The following is an 8168-nucleotide window of genomic DNA, read 5'->3' on the forward strand; positions in this document are numbered from 1 at the left end:
CCTCACAGACTCCTTGCCTTCCTTGAATCTCTTATGCCACACAAAAACTGATGCTCTATACATGCAAGATGGTTAAAAAAAGCATTCCATACGTTTCGCCAGATCCAAACAGAATTTTTTATGTCCTCACGCCTAGATTGTATTTTTGAAATTTACCAACTGTGACAATCAGGCTTTAGTAGGGTGTATTCCAATTCCTGCTGTAGCTGTTTATTTGAACTTGAAATCATAAAAATTGGTTATCTCATAAGATATATAGCAATAACATATTTTTCAATTATTGTAAAAACGTTTTGAAGACAGCTCGTATATTGAGATATCTGTTTTATGTCGGAATCAGATTTTTTTAAGAAATGATAATATATGAAGTTAGTGTGTTTTTCAATGTTAGATCCAAAAAGTAATCGTCCTCATCTTTCGATCCGTTAGATTATTGACAATAAAATATATTTTGACTTACCGATTGAACCGCAGCGGAAAACATAAACAGCAATGATAATTAAATTTAAATTGAAAAACAACACAAAAATAGTTTGAAAAAGAAAAACAACAAAAAAATACAGTTTGATTATTTTACAAACATGAAACCAAAATACAAGTACAAAAACTCCCGAACATCGCCGGATTGTTCTGAGTAGGCAAAATCCATCATTAGTTCATTGTTTTGGTCGTTCAACATATAATACGCCCACTGTGTTATTTCGATCAAGGTTGACGAGTTTCCAGTCTGTGTACCAATCTCTTGCTAAAATTTGTCAAAGTGTGGTCGTTCTTTGTTGCATGGAAAATAACACGAAGTAAAAAAAAAAAATGATACCCCAAGTCCTGTGGAAAAATATATATGTATGCATATTTTGAAATATATATATATATATATATATATATATATATATATATATATATATATATATATATATATATAGTGTAAAATTCAAAGACTCACGGTTTCTTTTTTATAACCTTCGTTTATTTCTTGGATTTTCTCCATTACAGCTGTTTCATTGATGAGTAGGCAATTTGACGATTTATGTTCCCATAAAAATATCCTGTCCCCATCATCTTCTTACGATGTTTATCCATTAGATTTTTACAACAAAAGGTATATTTTTAACATGCTGGACATCGTATTCGGGTAAAAAGATTTCTAAAGCCATGCCTCCTCACTTCCTCCATCTTTTGGTGTTATAAAAAAATTATATATATATATATATATATATATATATATATATATATATATATCTTGAAATATATATGTATATATAACTTGAAAAAGATACGTAAATATTTCTTAAAATATATATGTATTTATATGTCAAACTCAACTACAACTTAATAAGAATGTATATCTTGAAATATATATATATATATATATATCATTAAAAATATATATGTATTTATAACTTGAATTATGTGTATATATATATATCTTTAAATATTTCAAACCATATTCTTATGCTATCGTTTTTTTTTTTTAAGGTAAATAGGTTTTTTTAGTCTCTGGCTGGAACTGGCAGATGTATTTGCCTTGCTCGTTGTGTACCTCAGTGTTCTCAGATCTTTTTGAAGCCACCTTCATTGGTTGGTCCATCAACACACACAATATATATATATATATATATATATATATATATATATATATATATGAGAAGCATGTTGTAGTTTGCTTAAAGCGTTGTGCATAGTTTGAAAACAATGCAAAACAAGTCTTGGAGAAAATTTGAGAAAGAAAATACAGAAATACTGAGTGATTGCACATATTTTTTCTTTTCTTTAGAGAACTTAACACACACTTTATGTTGGTTAATAAATATCCTTAACTGAAAATTATTGAAAACTTTCAATATTGGCATCATACATTTTACTTACCTTGTCTTGAACTCAACGGGTTTTTTTCTACATGACTGGATTGCCATAATCTTGAAACAACTCTTTTCACACACATAGACTCCCACATACAAATATATATTACAGAAGAATAGAAAAATAATCGATTCTGACAGTTTCAAATCTAAACAAACGCGACCTATTCTTGATTGATTAAGTCGGACTCTCTGCAACCTCTGTTTATATATAAGTAAAATTATGTATATATTGTTATAAACTCTGACATAGGCGGACAAGTATAGCTCCCCCCATATATATATATATATATATATATATATATATATATATATATATATATATATATATATAAGTATTTAGGTAGCATGTTTTTATTCGGACAAGTATTTTTGAATAGTACGGAGTGTTTATATTTAATGAGCTTTTTCTGTAATTTTTCAATTTTTCCAATTGTCGTTCTTATTTCTCGGTTAAATTTGTACAAAAAAGTTCTATAGTCGCTGCTTTTTCTTTTAGATGTTTTTTGCAAGTACTTTCAACTGAGTTTCAGCAGTCGTCTTCAGTCATTTTTGATCATTGTTCGTTTAAAATCTGGATGCTTTTATATGCTTCAGTTTTAATTTCTTGAACTAATCAAGCGTCTCGTATATATATATATATATATATATATATATATATATATATATATATATATATATGCGTTTTTTAACGTGTTAAAAACGTGACTAAAATATATACACAATGGATTTAAGGTGTGATTTACAAGATGGCATAGGATTTACAGTTTTTAAGAAATGTATAAACTTACATAACATATATATTTTAAACGAACAATAACAAAACTGCCTGAAGACAACTGTTGAAACTCAGTCGAAAGTACTTGCAAAATAACAACAAAAACAGATGGATCAAGACGATTATGGAACTTTCTCGCCCAAATTCAATCGAGAAATAGGAACAACAATTCGAAAAATTAAAAATTTACAAAGAAAACACATTAAACAAGACATTCCTCTGCCTGTTCTACAAATACTTTAATGGTGAATGCTCTGACGAACTGCAAGCACTTGTGCCCTCTCGACGTAAATACCCCCGACAAGCAGCTAAATCCCACCCCTTCACAGTAGAGATCCCTAGATTTATGTGAATATTCTACAGAGAGAAAGAGACAGACAGACCGAAATTTCGTGAAATCTTTCAGATGAATTTGTGTTCGCATATTTCACCTTTTTCTTTGGTCATTTCTAGATTCCTTATTAATATTGGAGTTTCAGTCATGAATTGTCAGGTGAATTTTCCGTACTTCCGGTTCCTTCTTCAGAGATGAAGTATCAAAGAAAGTACATGGATGTTTTAATGTTTACTGATAGTTTAGATGGAAACCACGTGATTGTTTATAGTATTAATAGAGTTATAGTATCAGTAGTAAATAACATTTTTCACGTATTTTCACTGTTATCGAAATTAATTTTTATTAAAGAATGACTTTTCAGTTTTTTATTGTAAAATTTGTAATATTTGTAGTTCATACTGGTCAGTTTCGTGTTTTAACGAAATATATCTTCAAGAGGAAAGATTGCACAGACATACATGTGTATGTATATGTATATATGTGAATGTGTGTATGTATGTGTATGTACGTGTATGTGTGTATGTATGTATGTGTGTTTGTGTGTGTATGTGTAGTTTTGCATGTATGTGTATATGTGTATATATATATGTGTGTATATATGTCCATGTGTGCATGTATATGCATGTGTGTATATATGTGCGTGTATGTATGTACGTGTATATGTGTATGTATGTGTTTTTGTGTATATATGTGCATGTGTGTACGTGTGTATGTATGTGTATATACGTGTATGTGTATATGTATGTGCTTGGCTATGCTTTGGATTCACTTGCGTCGGTTTTCTCTGTGTCTATCTCTTCGTCCTCTGGATGTCTCGCCCATTCTTGGATGTCGCCCCTCGAAAACACCGCGAAAACAATGGCCCCTAATGTTGAAAAGCACGCGCAGGTAAAGAAGACTTTCTGCCACTCCTCCTGGGTTCCGTTCGGCGTCAACGCCCCGGCCAATATCGGTGCTATGAATCCCGGAAGAGAACTCATCGTGTTAGTCACTCCGAATAGCAGACCGGCATAACTGGGAGCGATGTCCACATGGTTCACAATGAAGCCGACTGCACTAAACCCTATGAAGGCTCCAGCCAAGAAAAGAAAGCACACGGCCACCATAGCGTTCGTGCAGTCAATGAAACCGGTACCAACGAAAAAACAGGCCGAGCCGAAGAATGACATGCATTGAAAGAAGACGCGGGCGCCCCTAACAGTGAGGTAACCTCGATGGATAATGAAGTCAGAGAGGATACCAACGAAACAGTACGACATAATCTGACCAAAGTACGGAACAGATGACATAAAACCGTTGCTTTTAATGTCGAAATATAGCACGTCTTTCATATACAATGGTAACACTGTTTGCAATGTAAAAATTGACCAATTAAAACAAAAATGACAGACAACTATCGCCCAAACGGCCTTTGAGGTCATAATCCTCTTCCAGGGAATGTACTTGACACGATTCCTGCATTGGATCGCCTTGTCCAAAAACGCGAGTTCTTTGGCGCTGATACGCGGGTGTGTGTCCGGGCAGTCGTACACCAAATAAAACCATAATATACTAAACAATATCGCAGTGAGCCCACTCAGATAAAACACCGACCCCCAACCGTTATCAAAGCCATTAGCACACAGGTAACCCGAAAAGGTCATCGTAAAAATGCTCCCTAACATGGGCCCTGAATATATGATAGCCATCAGCCTTCCTCTTTCAACTGGAGGGGCCCAACGACCGCACAGGGAATGCATAGCTGGGTAGAAAGGTCCTGAAAATAAACCAGATATTATTCTCAAAACGAGGGTCCAATAGCCGCTCACACGCGATAGGACGGGATAGAAAAGAAGTAACATGCCGGAGAGTAACAAGGAGTAGCCAAAAACTCTCCGACCGCCATACTTGTCGGCTAAGAAACCGCCTAAAAGGTTAGTTAACGCGTAGCCGTAATAAAAACCCGCGAGTATGTTTGCGACAAAGAAATCACTCCATTCGAATTCGCCCATGTCCGCTTCGTTAAGGTTCTGCAAGGCCAAACTACAGGACGGATCCATGGTCACACTGTTATTGTAATCGATTAGTTCTGTTTGCTTGACCATGCAGACAATTGCGACACTCATTCCGACCCGTACGACAAAAACGAACATCATCGCAACGAGACTGACGTAGCAGAAGATCCAGCGACGAGATGTCCATTTGGCGACGTCATCTCCGGGTTTCACCACCGGATGGCCATTTTTAGAGGTTTCAAGCAAACTCTCCTTATTCTGTTCTCCTTTTTTTTCCTTTTTCTCACCGGTTTCGACACCCGTTACCTCATTTTCTTTCTCTTTAAGTTCTTCGTTTAATATTAAAGGTGTTTCGGGCAGTTTCTCTTTCGCATCCGTCTCGTTCGATATCGATTCCATCTTTGAAAATCCTGGCGTGGACAAAACGTTTTCACCCAATTGTTTTCATCAACGTTTCAGTTCGAAGATAAAAAAAACGAAACAAACACACTTTATTTTTCTAATTTAAAATGTGGGGATTAAATCTACTTTTGTAAAAAAAAACAAAAACAACTTTTTAACGAATATTGAAAGTGGAATTGATCTTTTCGCCGATCGTTTATATAAATGTAGTGGTCATATTAGATTTAGTAAAAAATAATGAATGTGTTAATATTTTTTAACCGCTTTGAAGATGATATGATTTTATGTGCTCTCGTATCGGTGTATAGAAAAATGCTTCTTTCACAATGGAATACTGACCGGACTAAATGTAGTAATCGGTAAAATCAATTTGACATTGAATTTTGTTTTGCAATTAACATAAAAAAAGACTTTCATTAAAACAGATAAACTAAATGTGCAAAGAAGTGTTTGTAGTTATGATATAACAATTCTAGCAGTAAAAATAAAACATTCTTTTTTACAAAAAAATTATGACATTCAAATGTTTTCGAGTGATGTTTGGTCCACAATACCACGTTATCTTCGTGGGAAGCTGGAAAAATCGTTCCTTCCACTGAAAGAACAAATAATGATGCTTCGATCCAACTTGACATTTTTTTTTTTAAATTATAAATCCCCGCAATGATCGCAAAGATTAGTCTTGGAAGAATCTATATATTAATACGATAGCGTGTGTGTTATTTTGTGTGTCACGCTTACATTTTTTTTCTTCCGGGTTTCCATTTCTTGTAACAAACAATTTTACCAAAAATTCTTCATAAGTTTTAATTTCGGTTTCGATTATAGCTAATAGCACTGAAGTTTATATATACATATATATATATATATATATATATATATATATATATATATATATATATATCTTTATTTATTTATTTATTTATTTATTTTTCTTCATGAGTTTTTGTTTCGGTTTCGATTTAAGCTGACGCACCCAAGTCATATGGATATATTATTTTGTTTTTGAAATCACAACTTTATACGATATAAAAATCGATATAAAACTGACGCTATAATAATATATACAAAATCTGCATAAATTAAAATATCAGATTTAAACGTATTTTACGAACGGGCTACGAAGATTTGGTGTTGACCTGGAGACGTAGAATTTGAACTGTTTTATATAACAGGTGACTGCAACAAAGCAATTCGCACGTATTACATTGGCAATTACAGATGTATTTCTACTGGTGTCTGTATACGTAGAATTGGAATTATTTTATCTGACGGGTGATTACAACAAGGTAAGTCAACTTTAATCATTTATCAGCAGTGGTCTGTCACACGCTCTGTAAAACGTGGGGGAAAAAACCCCAAAGACGCCAGAAAATGTAATGATTACGTACGTTGCTCTTATTCAAAAATTGTGTGTGTATGTGTGTGTGTGTGTGTATGTGTGTGTGTGTGTGGTGCTTTACTTTTTCTCTCAATTTTTTGCCTTACTACATTTAATTAACGTTTTCATATGTACAAGAAGTATTTTTTTTAAATGTATCTGTCATTTTTCTTTCGTTTATTTCCGTTTAGTTTTGCTTTTTTTCGATTAAAATTGTCTCTGTCTTTTCATTTGGTATCTATCGTTTTATCCAATTTCATTCATTTTTAGTTGTTTTAACTTTTCGAAAAAAAAAAAAGTTTCGCTTCTTAAACTTCTTTCCTGTTTCTTATTTTAATTCTTTTGAGAATTCAGTTCATTTTTTTTAAAATTTATTTTATTGTTCTGCTTTTATTTTAATTCTTTCGATTCGTGACGTTTCATATATATATATATCATTTATATATTAAAAAAAATTGTTTCGTTTCGCTTTTTATTCTTACTGTTTAAAACTTATTTGGTTCTGTTTTCCTGTTTATTTTTCCTTGTTTTCTATTTATGAGTTTCAAAAATTTATCCGCTGTTTGGAATTTTTTCTGTCTTCTTGCGATTGTCTTTTTGACAAATTGATGTATTTTTTTTTCTTTTTCTAGCAACTTTCTTCTTTCTTTCTTTTCCTTACTCTATCAAGCGTTATCTTTTATCCTTTTTATCGTCTGGTCTCTTTTTTCATCAACCTATTATTCTTATTCAATTTTTCCTTTTTACAGTTATCTCCCTTTTCTTTGTTACACCGCATTCTTCTTTTCTCTTTCAAAAACGGTCTTCTTTTTCTCTATTCTATCGTCCACCGTCTACAGTCCGTTCTCATTTTGGGAGCAAACGTCCTTGAAACTCTGCCAAGACAAAGTTAAAACAAACAAAATATATTTCGTTCTCGAAGGCCAGTAAATTCTTCTTCAAAATTCTCACAGAATGTGAGAACTTTACTAACGAATTAGTGGTTGCATATCTCAAGGTAACTACCCGGGCATTTTTATTTTTTTCGAAAAATAATACATTAGCTAAATTTAGCTTTGACGATTCCTTCAATCTGCTGTGAATATCTTCTTATAAACTTGTTCTTGCCGTAAATGCCGTGAAATTTGGTTCTCGGAATTTCAGGACGAAGAAAAAAAAATCTCGCAGTCATAGTACAAACTGAGTTTATTTATTTTAAACTTTAAACTCAGATTTAAGAATCAAGTGTGGATGAAGTTATTCCTGCAAAGAAAAAGAAAAAAGGAAATTAAGATAAGAAAAATAATATAATTTCCAAAAATCGCTTTTTGGCCGAAAATGTGAGCTATCAAGGGTCAACATTCAAAAGACCTGAACTTTGCGGTCTCTAGCAAACTATTCAGCCAATTTTGAGTATAAACCTTTGAAATTTTACATA

The 8168-nt window shown here is 32.7% G+C and overlaps 1 pseudogene across 2 annotated transcripts in view; it reads right to left on the reverse strand.

The window, feature by feature from the left end:
* Positions 1–558: 558 nt before the first annotated feature.
* The window catches only part of LOC145243571 (sialin pseudogene), an 85901-nt pseudogene continuing 78291 nt past the window's right edge, over positions 559–8168 (reverse strand). For both annotated transcript variants that reach the window (XR_013862909.1, XR_013862908.1), the window contains exon 2: positions 559–7993. The product of XR_013862909.1 is annotated as a sialin pseudogene, transcript variant X2 (transcript). The remainder of the gene's footprint in view (positions 7994–8168) is intronic.

Source organism: Euprymna scolopes, chromosome 22, assembly GCF_053919585.1.
Source record: "Euprymna scolopes isolate OS-2025 chromosome 22, ASM5391958v1, whole genome shotgun sequence".
Lineage (NCBI taxonomy): Eukaryota > Metazoa > Mollusca > Cephalopoda > Sepiida > Sepiolidae > Euprymna > Euprymna scolopes.